Genomic DNA, 15,267 nt, shown 5'->3' on the forward strand with positions numbered 1-15,267 from the left:
TTCTGTTGCTCTCCTTGTGGAACTCTTGTTCCCTCCAGGTCTTTTTATCTTTCTCTTCTTTCATACGATTCCCTGCATCCTGCCCAAAGTTTAGCTATGAATCTCAGCATATGTTTTGATACCCTGCTGGGTAGTCTTTCAGAGGCCCTCTGTGAAAGCCTCCTGTCCTGTTCCCTGTTTTCTCTCTCTTCCGATGTCAGTCCCTTTTGCCTTTCTGAATGAAGATTGAGCATCTTACACAAGGTCTACTTTTTAACTAGCTTCCTTAGGTGTACAGATTTCAGAATGATTATCCTATATTATATGGAAGATCAAAAATCAATAAATGGAACCTCATGAAACTGAAAAGCTTCTCTAAAGCAAAGGACACTGTCATAAGAACAGAACAACAGCCTACAGATTGGGAAAATAACTTCACCAACCCTATATCTGACAGAGGACTAATATCCAGAATTTATAAAGAACTTAAGAAGTTAAACAGCAAAAAATCATGTAACCCAATTAAAAAATAGGGTACAGAGATAAAGAGAGAATTTTCAATAGAGGAACATTGAATGACAAAGAAACACTTAAAGAAATGTTCAGCATCCTTAGTCATCAGGGAAATGCAAATCAAAATGATCCAGAGATTTCACCTTACACCCATCAAAATGGTAAGATGAAAATCTCAAGTGATAACACATGCTGGAGCATTTATGGAGAAAGGGGAATCCTCTTCCGGTGGAAATGTAAATTTGTACAACCACTTTGGAAATCAATCTGGCGCTTTCTCAATTAGGAATACTGCTTCCTCAAGATCCAGCTATACCACTCCTAGGCATATATCCAAAACATGCTCAAGTATACAACAAGGATATTTGCTCAACCATGTTCATAGCAGCTTTATTTGCAATAGCCACATAATGGAAACAACCCAGATGTCCCTCAGTTGAAGAATGAATGCAGAAATTGTGGGACAGTTACAGAATGGAATACTACTCAGCAATTAAAAACATGGAAATCATGAAATTTTCAGGCAAATGGTAGGAACTAGAAAAGATCATCCTGAGTGAGGTATCACAGAAGCAGGAAGACACACAGGGTACATACTCACTTATCAGTGGATATTAGATATATTATATAAGATCATCAAGTTTTTATGCATTTCCTTGCAGCACATGTATGCCCAGAGATCAAAGAGGGCATCAGATCCCCTGGAATTGGAGTTACAGGTGACTATGGGCTGCCTTGTGTGTACTGGGAATCAAAGCAGTCCTCTGAGAGAATAATAACTGCTTTTTAACCATGGCGTCATCTCTTCAGGCCCTATTTCAAAGGTTTTAAAGATTAAGCTTGCACTAAAACATTTTGGCAAGTACAAGTACAAAGTTATATTTATACATTACTATTGAATTTCTCAAAGAATGATAAATTGGAGGAAGAAATTAGGAAAACGAAGCATGTGGGGAAAGGGTGAACTGGAGAGGGAAAAGAATTATTTTTTCTTGAATGATTACTTCCTATGTAATCATTGTTTTATATGCATCATATTTAATAATGCATGTTCATAATAGTTACTTGGAGGAGGACTTCTTCTAGCCCATTACACTTTGAGTGTAGGTGTAGTCCAGGATACCTATCCCTAAGTTTGCTTCATATCACGTGGTGACACTCAGAAGTGGAAGAAAATGCAGGAAGTTTTGTGTGTTACAAGATGTGGGTCATTGTGGGAGGCCTTTGAAAGAAATGTTGGGACTAAAGAGTCTTCCCCTCATTTTCTTTCCATCTTTCCATGAGGCAAGCACTTGTCTAGGGATGTACTCCTGAACATGATAATCTGTTTCACCACAGGCTCCCATCATAGAAACAGTGACTATGGACTAAGGTCTCTAAAACTATGTCTCAAAATAAACCTAAGAAAAATGAGACATCAAATCAACCACTGAGTAGGTTTTTATAAAGAGTGTCTGATGGATCTTTTGATCTTACCTTCATAAGCTACACTAAATATGATAAGAGTGTTTCCCTTTCTGCCAAAGGCCTAAGAGTGCAGTAAATGGAGCCCGGAATGTAATCTGTAGTTTCATAAAGTCTAATTTTTTTCTCAGCTTCATAAAGCCTTTTGATTGTTTCCCTTTACCTTTCTCCTTGTGCATGTGTGCAGGCATGGATGTAGACATGCATGCCACACAGTACTGTGGAGATAACAGGAAAACGTTCAAAAGTTAGTCTTCACCTCCTAGGTTTTTGCTTTTACGAGTTTGTTGTTTTGTTTTGTTTTAAATTATAATATAATTATTTAAATTTCCCATTTTCTATCCTCTCTCTAAACTCCCTTATTAAGTCCTTTTTGCTGTCTTTCTAGTCTGAGTCCCCATTTTTCATTAGTTATTACACACATATGTATATATACAAATATAATCAGAATGTTAAAAATACAACCTGTTCAGTCTGTATAATATACATACTTTAGCTCTGACCATTTAGTACTTAGTAATCGATTGGTGGTCCTTTGTGAGCAGACTATTTCTCCTCCTGTCAGCATTCCTAAGTTGCTTCCCTAAACACTACAAACTATTGCTATTGCCATGGCATACTTCCTGGAGGCAGAATGTAAGACTCTTTGCTAAAACCCTATGCTCTTCAGACACAGGACCCAGAGGCCTTTGTTGCCAGCACCTTCTTTAACACATCCTCCCTGAAGATTAGCTTTCGTTGTACCACAAGGCACCACGCAAGCTCTCAAAGAAGGGCAGGAACCAACAATCCTACTTAGCAATGATGCCCTGACCAGCATGGCATGATTACCTTATGAGTATGGCTCTCATATGTTGCTGGTATCCACCAGCTCACAAATTAAACTTCAGACAGCACAACATGTGGGAAATCAAGCCTGGTATTGGAAACAGCCAACTACCCAGGGCTGGTGAAGCCATCAGTTTTGAAGAAAACATAGCCAGCATTTTATAAAAATTGTATCATTCCTAATTGCATTTGCATCATTGTATTATTTTTATAATTTTTATTTTTTTATATTAATCACAGGTTATTTAATTTGTATCCCAGCCATAGCCTCTTCCTTCTTTCCCTCCCAATTCCACCTTCCCTCCCTCATCTCCTCCCTGCCCCTTTCCAAGTCCACTGATAGAGGAGGTCCTCCTCCCCTTCCATCTGACCCTAGCTTATCAGGTATCTTCAGGACTGGCTGGAATGTCCTCTTGTGTGGCCTAGCAAGACTGTCCCTCCCTTGGGGGGGGGGTGTCAAAGAGCCAGCCATTGAGTTCATGTCAGAAATAGTCTCTGTTACCCTTACTAGGATAACCACTTGGACACTGAGATACCATGGTATACATCTGAGCAGGGGTTCTAGGTTATATCCATACATGGTCCTTGGTTGGAGATACAGTCTCATAAAAGATCCTTGTGTCCAGAAATATTTGGTCCCTGTGGAGATCCTGTCCTCTCCTGGTCATACTAACTCCCCCTTCTTTAATATGATTCCCTGCACTCTGCCCAAGGTTTGGTTATGAGTCTCAACATCTGCTTGGTTTGATATACTGCTAGGTAGAGTCTTTCAGAGGCCCTCTATGGTAGGCTCCTGCCCTGTTACTTGTTTTCTCCTGCTTCCAATGTCCATCCTATTTGTCTTTCTAAGTTAGGACTGATCATCTTACCTCGGTTCCTCTTTCTTGTTTACCTTCATTAGGTGTGCAGATTTTAGTATGTTTATCTAATCTTATAAGTTTAGTACCCACTTATAAGGGAGTATATACCATGTGTGACTTTCTGCTCCTGGGATATCTCACTCAGGATGATCTTTTCTAGATTCCACCATTTGCCTGCAAATTTCATGATTTCCTTGTTTTTAATTGCTGAGTAGTATTCCATTGTGTAAAAGTACTGCAATTTCTGTATCCATTCCTCTGTTGGTGGACATCTGGGTTGTTTCTGGGGTCCAGCTATTAAGAATAAAGCTGGTACAAACATGGTTGAGTAAATGTCCTTGTTGTGTACTTGAGCATCTTTTGGAAATATGCCTAGGAGTTCAGCTGCTGCAGCACCACTGAGCTGACTGAGCTTATCCTGCCACATTTGACTCAGCAGGTCCAAACCAGCCTGTAGAGAACAGGAGGAAGCCCTGTGCTTTCTGATTTGAACTGCTAGAGAGTGGGTGTGCCCTCAAGAGCCTACAGAGCCCCAGATCCAGGGTGCTTCCAAGCTAGCAGCCAAACATCAGATCCCTCCCACCCACACATCCACTTGGGAAACAGAGGGTTTCTTGGGACAGTGACACCCCTGTTCTGTGTCTCTACCAGTGGAGTTTAGTCAAATGACTCCTGGAGCTCAGTTAGAGAAGAATTCCAGTAGGCTGTAGACCACTGGTGTACTCAGGGAATTCGCAACCGTGGTCATTACCAGCGCTTGCGATATGTCTAGTGCCTGCATCCCCTGCAGTGCCTGCAAAGCACCCCTCCCTCACACTGAAGGCCTCTACATTCTCTAGCACCCTGTCCCTCAGCGCACACTTACACACACACACCCTTGCCTGCATCTGTCCTTCTCCCACAGGTACAGCTGAAACACCAATACACACACTGAAACCACTGGACCTTCCTCATCTTCCTGAAGAATTCTCCAGACACCAGAGAAAGACAGTACCAGTCTGAACTGCAGAATCCAAGAACAAACAGTGAATGTTACAGATAAGCAAATGGCCAGAGGATGGCGAAAGAACACATCTAACTAAAATCAGGAAATCATGGCTCCACCAGCAACCCCCAAATCAATGGATACTCCAATTCATCGGAAACACAGGAAAATCTGTTCTTCTAAATGCAGGTAAGTGCATTCTTCACCATTCACCAATGACACTTCTTTGTAAAAGCTAGACGGCCTTACAGAAAACCACAACCAATGAAATGTGGAGTTGTCAAGCCCAGTCTGAATTAATATATCTACAATACAACTTCAACATCTGAGGCTCAGGGAGCATTGGGGAAGAAGGTCAGAAATATTTTCAGAGACAGGAAAAAGTAAGCTTGGTATGACATTGTGTCTCCTAGAAATTAGTGAAATGACACCAATAAAACTTCACAAAACATGACTGTCTGAACAGAAGCTGAAATAAGACAATAGACATGATAATGTGGATAGTGATGGCCCGGAAGCCTTAACTCTCCTTGCTTTTGAAGCAGGATTTCTCTCTACTGTGACTTTTAATTCAGAGTAACGGAAGTTTAAGTACCTTCCATGTAGATCTCCAATATTTGCTTTCCATTTCCTCAGGAGTGATTACAGATGATGATATCCCTCTTCCCCTTCAGGCACATCACTATGTTTATAAACCACCCAACTTAATGTCTTAAATTTTTTTTAACATGAGTTCAATTTGTGCTTCTGCCACAGGAGTGGGGTAAACAACCAGGAACATATCCTTGAAGAAAACTGAGTTCCTAGGATCAAACTCATGTCATAGACTTGTGCAGCAAGGGCTTTTAATGTGCCATCTTGTCAATTCTGATTTTGTTTTTAACCTCATAAATATATTTTAAAAGATGTATAAAGTAAGAATTTAATTTAAATATAAAATCAATATAAAATTTTGCAGTATTTGACCATCTATACTAAAGTGATAACAAAAGGAAATCGTTGATAAAATTTGAAGTTTAACATCCTGAACCATGAATTTTGACTACAGGTTGTCAATAAAAAGTACTTATTTGAGTTTTTCATACATTTCCAGTGGCAAAGATAGTCTGATTATTCAGAATGTGTTCAGTTGGATTTAATGCTAATGTTTGGTGCCAATGAAATAATTTTGCCATATTTAATTAACTCAGTTTCAGATATTTATTGAAAAATTTCACATTTTAACCATACCTCCAAATCATTATTTATAAATATTTTATAATTTGTCTTGCAATCATTTGTTCAACTTTTCGTTACAGAATAATTTAATATTTCACTCAAAGAATCTTATGATGGTCATATTATGTTTAAAACATAAAAACGAAGGTACCTTTTCTGATGCTGGTAATGAAGTCCACACATAATTACTACTAATGATGGTTGAGGAAAAAAAAAAAAAAAACCTCCAAGAATGAAAAGAATAAATTTTGATATTTAACTTGTTGTAACCAAAAGATGAACAAAAGTTGAGGAATGAATATATTACACATTAATACTCTTTCTGAAGATTAAGATTTTACAAAAATAAATTATTTGTGCTAGAAGTAGATCAACTTTTGCTACAGTAAATTCAGTGACTCATCTGGGGTTGACCTGAAAGAAATGCATTCTGGGATGATGTATTTTTTCAATTTGAATGATAAACCTTATTTATAACATACCATGGCATGTGTTGCTTTAGAAAGCCAAATCTCTGACTTTCCATTGTCACAAGTAGTATATTAAAAGGAAATGGAGATTTGCCGAGCCTTTGTTTAAACGTCATGACCCTGAGCTCCCATGTGAATGGGATTCTACTATGTGATTTTAACTACTGAGTATGAAAGGAGTTTACACAACATTTTCAGAAGACAGTAAACTTAACCTGGTTTTGCAATTTTTTTTTCAAGGCATAGTGGAGTTGTTCCTAAAGTCAGTTAAATCCCCTAGAAGTAATGAAGTTTGTTAAAACTTTAAATTACCCAAAGAGGTAGGAAAAAAAAACCTGTTAACCACTGGGTTGGTGCACTAAATGAGCTTGTGTGTCAATTTGCATAAGTTAGAATTGTTAGAGAAGAAGGAGCCTCAGTTGAGAAAATACTTGCATGAAACCCAGCTGTAAGGCATGTTCTCAATTAGAGATCAAAGAGGGAGGGCCCAGCTCATGGTAACTGCTGCCATCCTTGGCCTAGTGCCCTGACTTCCATAAGAAAGCAGGCAAATGGGATAGACATCAGAAGGTGAAAATAAGGAACAAGATGGGAGCCTATCACAGAGGGCCTCTAAAAGACTCTACCCAGCAGGGTATTAAAGCAGATGCTGAGACTCATAGCCAAACTTTGGGCAGAGTACAGGGAATCTTGTAAAAGAAAGGGAAGAAAGAAAGACCTAGGGTCTAGAGCTCCACAAGAACAACAGAACCAAAAACTCTGGGTCCAGGAATCTTTTCTGAGACTGATATTCCAACCAAGGACCATTCATGGAGATAACCTAGAACCCCTGTACAGAGGTAGCCTGTGACAGCCCAGTCTCCAAATATGTTCCCTAGTAAGGAGAGCAGGAGCTGTCTCTGACATGAACTCAGTGCCTGGTTCTGTGATCACCTCCACCTGAGGTGGATATCAGCCTGATCAGGCTACAGAGACAATGCAGGAAGTCCCTCCCCTTTCAATGGACTGGGGAAGGGGCATGAAAGAAGATGAAGGAGGGAGAAAGGGAGGTTTGGGGAGTGTGGGGCTACAGCTGGGATACAAAGTGAATAAAATTAAATAAATAAAAAATTATATTAAAAAAAAAAACAGTAAGCAGGTTGAACAAGCCACAGGCAGCAAGCTAGTAAGCAGCATCCTCTATGGCCTCTATCTCCAGGGTCCTTCCCTGTTTGAGTTTCTGTCTCGACTTCCTTTGGAGATGAACAGCAATGTGAAATTGTTAGCTCAATAAACCCTTTAATCCCCAACTTTTTTTTGGTTATGGTGTTTCATCACAGCAATAGAAATACTGACTAAAATAGTATGGTGGCATACACAACTTTAATTCCAGTACATGGGAAGCAGAGGCAAGTGGATCTCTATGAGTTTGAGGCCAGCCTTGTCTACAGAGTGAGTTCTAGGACAGTTGAGGTTACACAGAGAAACCCTGTCTCAAAAAAACAGGAAAAACAAAATAAAACAAAAAAGATTTGGTTAACCAAGTCCTAACATTTTTTTTTCACATGTTGACCAGAGGTGTGGAATATTTGTGGACAAAGAAACAGGGAGTAAAGTTTAAGTATAAAAATACATGTTTCATCTTCAAACTTTATACAATTATTTTACACCAATTCTGTTGAATACTTTATTCTAGTATTTTGATTTTTAGTAATTTTAAAGGTCTTTAAATTGAAATCCCAGTTATGAGTAGTTGCAAGTAAAATGAGAGGTGGAAACAGATAAGGTATCATTTTTTAAAGATATTCTATTAGTGAAATGATTCATACATGGGAAGTTATCACAGAATAGTGCTGTGCAGTTTCACGTGATACCCAAATGTAGTGAGCTCGGGATCTTCCCAGAGGAAAGGACTGACAGCAGCAGTGCTAAATAGACCCTGGGTTAGCGCACCTAAATGTGTATCCTCGTTCTCTACCTGATTAAGCTTGCTGTCTTGTGGTCCATGTATGTGATGTGTGAATGTATTATCAAAATGTATTATCAACATTTTTGGTATGTAGAAGTGGGAACACAAATTTTCATGAATCTAATTTTTTCATGTGCCATTGGTCATGACAAGAATGTGTACACTTTGTAATCCATGATCTTCAAGATTGTTCAGATATTATAGGCCAATGAAATATAACTATAAAGACCAAACTTAATAAGCAGCTGCATAATTCCTTCATCGCTCATCCTACACAATCTCTATTTCATTCTGCATAGAGAACACAGTCACCCTGTTTACAAGTACATGAACACAGTTCACATATAATATTAATTTATAAGCCACAAAATTGTAGTGTTCCTACAATAGTGGAAAACAAAACAGCTGACTGATACACAAATATTAAATGACAGTTCATTTTGGAATGTGCTTGCCAATATTAAACATAAATATTTTAAAACAAAATATCCAATTGGCTTAATTTGCTGTATTTGTACTACAAATGCTTAACTTATTTTTCTTCCGGGTTTATCTAAATCAACTCTGAGGACTGTTTAAAATTTCAATATACTTTGTAAGACCACAAAAAATTTATTTTCATACTTGCTGCTAGAATATTAGATCTTTGTATGTTTTGTGAATGCTACGTGCTGTCACGTAAGCATGATTTTTTAAAATAGTGTGTTGAGAAAGTAACTACTTCAAAATATAACTACTGGAAAAATGGTGTGATGAAATGAAAGGAAGAACCTACAGTATTGTTGTATTAAAACAAAGTCATATAAAGATGAAAATTACAAATTGGGAATTAGAATAAAGAAATGAAATTCATTGTTTTAAAATATTTATGTTTAATGTTGGCAAGAATATTCCAAAATGAACTAAAATAGAAGACTCTCAAGTAATTCTAGTTTATTATACTTTTCTGTATAAAATAATTAACTTTTGATTAATGACATTGCTTTTCAATTATACATAGTTCCATTATTTGAATTCATGGTAGAACAATTCAACATTTTTAATTTTTTTATAGTTCTTTAAGAATGGATTGCTTTTGTCAAAAAGCAAACTTTATGTATCTTTTGCTGTTTGATTCCTCTTTATTTTTGTCTAAATGAAGAGGACGGTGCCATTCTCTGTGTTGAACCTAGTGCCGACCTCAGAGATTAATGTAGAATCTGTCCCTCCTCTGAGTTGTTTGCACACACTTGGAGTGTAGGTTTGTGCCCCACAGCAGTGGTCCTTAATATGGGGTCAAGGAAGCCTTTCAAAGGGGTCTCCAAGACCTTTGGAAAACACAGAGACTTACATTATGATTCATAACAGTAGCAAAATTACAGTGATGAACAGCAATGTAAATATTTTAATGGTGGTGAATGTATGAGATTGGCCATTTTCAAGTATCTCGACTGTTTTGGATAAAATATTCACTGAAGAACAAAAATATAACTGCAGGCAAGCATTATTTAGAAGTTTTCTATAGAGAATACTATATCTTCAGTTCTTGAAAGTTTTTAAAAAAATCATTTTTGAGTTTTCTAGGTTTAGATCAGATTGAACAAATTAACCAGACAGTGAACATTAAGTGCTCAGTGATTTCAGGGTTCTGTGTGGGGCTTGGCTGAGCTTCCATGCTTTTTGACATGGCTGCTTTACTTTCTATCTGGTTTTTAATTCTAGGTTCCACACACAAACTTATTTTTTTTTTAAATCTTCTGCTTAGATAAAGTTACAGCTCACTAGACTTGATGAATTTTAAATGACTTTTCATTTAAAAGCGCATGTGATGGAACTGTGAGAGCCTTCCATTCAAAGCACAGTGTGAAAACACAAAGGAAAGAACATAATTACAAGACTGACTGCCCATCCTCTCCATTCTTGATAACTTACTACTATAAAATAGTTAATGAAGATGTGACATAGTGCATCAAAAGCTTCACTCTGGACAGAGGAGGCAATCATACATAAGAAGCCATTCATAAGAGGCACATAATTAATACCAATGTTATATAGTGAGCACAGTACTTAAGTGTATTTTATAAATATTAAGATTGACTTTCCTTCCCTTACAAGAGACCCACATGGAGACTAAGCTGCATATGGTCTACATATGAGATGGGGTCTAGGTCACCTCCATGTATAGTCCTTGGCTGGTTTATCAGTCTCTACGGGACACCCTGAGCCCAGACTTTTTGGCTCTTTTGGTCTCCTTATGGAGCTCCTGTCCCCTACATGTCTTTTATCTCCCTGTTTTAACATAGAATTCCCTGCACCCTGCCCAAAGTTTGTCTATAAGTTTGAGCATCCGATTCATTACCCTGATGGGTAGAGTCTTTCAGAGGAGCTGCCTCTGACATGGACTCAGTGGCTAGCTCTTTGATCACCTCTGCCTGGTGAAATGGCCTACTTAAGCCACAGAGAAAGAGGATCTAGGCAGTCCTGAGACCTGATAGGCTGGGGTCAGATGGTAGGGGAAGAGTACCTCCCTATCAGTGGAGTATAGGAGAGGGATGGGGAGAGAAGAAGAAGGAGGGTAGGAGCAGAAGGAGATGAGGGAGGGGGCTACAGTCTAGGTGCAAAGGGAATAAATTGTAATAAATAATAACAATAATAAATTACTCAATTTTTAAGTAGTTCACTTGTTTTCAGTGGAACTGGCACCATATTTGTGGTAAATAAAATGTTCTAATGTGAAATATCTATAGTTTAATTCATGCATTATACATTATGCAACAGCAAGATCTGGTCCTTCTTTCAAAGACTGGAGTATTAATGGCTGGCCTTCTATGCTAGTGTACTTGAGGAATAGAAATTTCCATATGAAAGCCTCACTCCATGATTTTGATATGACTGAATGTTCTAGTTGCACAAATGGAAACTTCCAATTACTTAAGGATATTGGTCATAAGGAAGAAATAGCACAAGAGTTTGCCTCAATATTTATTGAGTGCAGATGATTTAGAGGAAATAAGTTCATATGCTTCTTTCTGTTTCCCCACTTCTAATGGCATCATGAAACATTCTCTAGCATTTCAGCTTCTGTTCAATTGCAGGATACATACCTCTCTGTGAATTCAGATAAAGATGAGAATTCTGAAGAGATAAGAGACATGTTCTTGCATGAGGATCTTTCTTCAAATTTTGCTAATTATGTCTCTTGCCTAATTGGAAGGAATGGAGAATGGATCATGAGTTCACAAAAATAAAAGTTCTATGTTGCTAGTGAGTACGTAATTAAAGTATTGTAGTATTGAAACATTAAGCTAAACAAATAATCTGAATATTTTGCCCATATACTTGAAGACTAAATTCATAAATTTTTATACTTTCATGGAAAAAATTAAATATAATTATATAATTTACCCTTTCCTTTTTCTCCCCCAAACTTCTGCTATGTTCCATTTCTCATCACTTCCTCTTAAGTTTATAACTTATTTTTAATGCTAATGTTATGTGGTGTGTGTGTGTAAACCTAGTGAGTTCTCTTATTGTTGCATATATATATATATGTATATATATATGTATATATATATACATATATATATACATATATATATATGTATATGTATACATATATATATATGTATATATATATATGTATATATATATATACATATACATATATATATATGTATATATATATGTATATATATATGTATATATATACATATATATATATACATATATATATATGTATACATATATATGTATATGTATACATATATATATATATGTATATATATATACATATATACATATATATGTATATGTATACATATATATATGTATACATATACATATATATGTATACATATATATATGTATACATATGTATATATATACATATATATATGTATACATATATATATATATATATATATACACACACACACACATATATCCATATATGTGGTTTTAGAGTCGATCACTTACTTGATATTGGATAATTAGGTGACTTATTACTGGAAAAGACCAGTTTTCCCTCTCTCTGTAACCACTAATTTTCTGTAGTTCTTTGACTAGAGCTTGAGCTCCTTCAGATTTCTGCTTTCTGTATTAACATGTCTAATGGTATTGTTTTAATTTTGTGTAGGCAGACATCTTGTTAAAGTATTATGATTGTAGTTTACCTATTCTTTCTAAAAGACACAATCTCACATCAGATTTCATGGACCTCTGGCTTTCACAATCTTCCTGTCCATTCCACTGTGATATTCCCTGTACCTTAGGTGCACAGTTGTGTTGCAGATTCTGGGTGCAGACTGGGCTTTGGCAACTCACGATCAATTGCTAGAGAGGGCTTGGTTTGCTATAGATTGTTAACTACCAGGAAATATACTTGTTTTCTATATTGTTCTTTTCTGATTCTATTAGTATTTATTTGAAGCATTTGGAAATTTAGGGTGAAGCCAAATATAATAGTAAGCATAAAATCAACTATATACTGTTTGATGATTATTGAAGTTGTCATAGTTTTTTTTTATTATAATCCTGAAATAGAGCAGAATTAGAGTAGTTTTCATTTTCATAATGGGTATGTTTACTCTTTTTAAGAAAACTTGACTTAAATAATCTGTTGATATAATTATGAATAAAATAACCAAATACAATATTGTAATAGTAATTTTATCAGTTCCAAGGAAGAATTAAATACTTCCTAGCTGATCCTGAAATCAAAGCCATGTTTTGAGAACTATTTCTGTTTGTTTCAATAAACACATATAGGTAACCTGCTATGTTGTTAACTTAATGGTACTCATAAGAATGCTATGTGAAGTCAATACTTCCATGAGGAGTGTGGTGATTTTAATAGAAATGGCCCCTATATACGCATATGTTTGAATGCTTGCTCCATAGAGAGTCACACTATTTGGAAGTGTGGCCTAGCTGGAGTGTAAATGGCCCTGCTGAAAGAAGCACATCATTGTGGAGGGGGTCTTTAAAGTCTTATACATGCTCAAGCTATGCCGAATGTGGTTTGCAGTCTCTCCTCATTGCCTATGGATCAAAATATTGAACTCTCAGCTCCTTCTCCAGCACCATGTCTGCCTGGATGCTGCCATGTTTCCCTCCGTGAGAGTAATGGACCAAACCTCTGAAACTGTAAGCCAGTCCCAATTAAATGTTTTTCTATAAGAGTTGTCATGGTCATGCTGTCTCTTTACAGCAATAAAACCTTAACTAAGACAAGGACTGTTTACTGAGTGTGCAAGCTGCGAATTTCCTCTCAAACAATGCATCCTCTCAAACTGTCATCATGTGAGACAGTTAAAGAAGTATCATAATTTCTATGAGAGGACAAAAAATTCTGTGAAAAGATGTAAGCATAATCATACAAAGTAGGTCAAAGGTAATTAAAGAAATTGGAAGAGAGGAGAGAAGTGATGAGAAAAAAGAGCAACCAGAGTTGGCAGATATCATAACATTATAAATATTATAAAAGAGAAAGAAACTTGTTAATGTTAAATAAACATAATCTATAAAATCAAATGCAATAACAGACAGATATGGAGTCTCAAATGTATTATTGTAACTAGAGCCTTCTAGAACCATTATTCTCTGCACTGACAAATGCTTAACTACCATGTTTTGGAATTAGTACTCATTAAGAATGTTCTATTTCAAATATAATTGTTAAACAGAATGTACTATATAAAATCCAACAAAATATGTTTTATGAATGTAAATTTATATTACATTTTGAAAATTAAGTGGTACACTTGTAAAATAGTAATAAAAGCAAGAGTATTGATAAACATAACATAGTAATGTTTTCCATGTAATAACCGTTCATTGCAGTAATTTTAATAGTTAAGTTACATAGTTTGTATTTTCAAAAAAGGATGAATGTACAAAGAATTTTCTTACTCTAATAATAACAGTAATTATACTTAGCAAGGGGTAAGAGAGAAAAATAAATGACATGTCGTTTTAGTGGGATTCTATCAATTGGGTTTTGAAATCATTTTCATTGTAAAGCAAATACTGCTATTATCAAAATTATGTATCCAGATAATCTTGTAATTCACGTCTTTTTTCCATTTAATTGTTTCTTGCTCTAGAAATACTTTAGGCAATTGATTTCAAACTTTATCACAAAGGTGACCTTTTCAATGTATCTGTGCTTTCATTTACTTAGTTATAATCAAAATTTATTCTGACACATGAAAGATGTTCTCATTATGAGAAAATTCTGGATCAGCATATTAATGTTAAAGTATCACTGTCAGAATCTTCTTTGCATGACGAGGATAGCAATTGGGCCTTTCATCCTTTGCTAGTGGTTGGCTACAGAATGGACCTCAGGCCACACAGAACTCTCCCCTCACTCTGTGCTTCTTTCATGGCCAAAGGCCCTCCAGAAGTAACACCCCAGTAATAATTTTTTAAAGATTTCTGTATTTCAGAAAATAGACATTAACTTTGTGAAAATAACATTCCATCCATGTACATTAAATTTTTCTCAATATTTTATAAACAAGTACTTACATTTTATTATAAAATAAAAGGATTGTGAGGATCTTAAAGAGAAATGGCTAAATAAGACATAGGAATAAATCAGTGAAAAATGTAAAAGGATTTGGAAAAATACAGTTTTCATTTTAAAACACCATAAATGAGGTCTACACACATCTTTGCTTATCAGTCTCCAGTGACTCCTTCTGAGTTATTAACTCTTTATTTTTCCCTCTAATGTTGAAGTAGTATTTGTCACTTTATATATTTATAGCATCAGAAATATCGCCACGTCTTTATAAATATACCAAAATAGCTATAAAATGAGGACTCAAAACAGTTCATCTCCTTCTGCATTTCAAAACATTATAACTTCATTGTGCAGATTTCATAGATTGTAGGGAGGCTAGCCATTATAAATGACAGGATTGTTCTGCTAAACAATAATGAAAGAGAAGAAGGAAAAACTTTCATAAGTAAAGACTTTCTGAAGATATTTTTTTTAAATCATACAAAAGCAAATAA

This window comes from Psammomys obesus, unplaced genomic scaffold (genome assembly GCF_907164565.1).
Source record: "Psammomys obesus unplaced genomic scaffold, mPsaObe1.curated_primary_1811, whole genome shotgun sequence".
NCBI classification, from domain to species: Eukaryota; Metazoa; Chordata; class Mammalia; order Rodentia; family Muridae; genus Psammomys; species Psammomys obesus.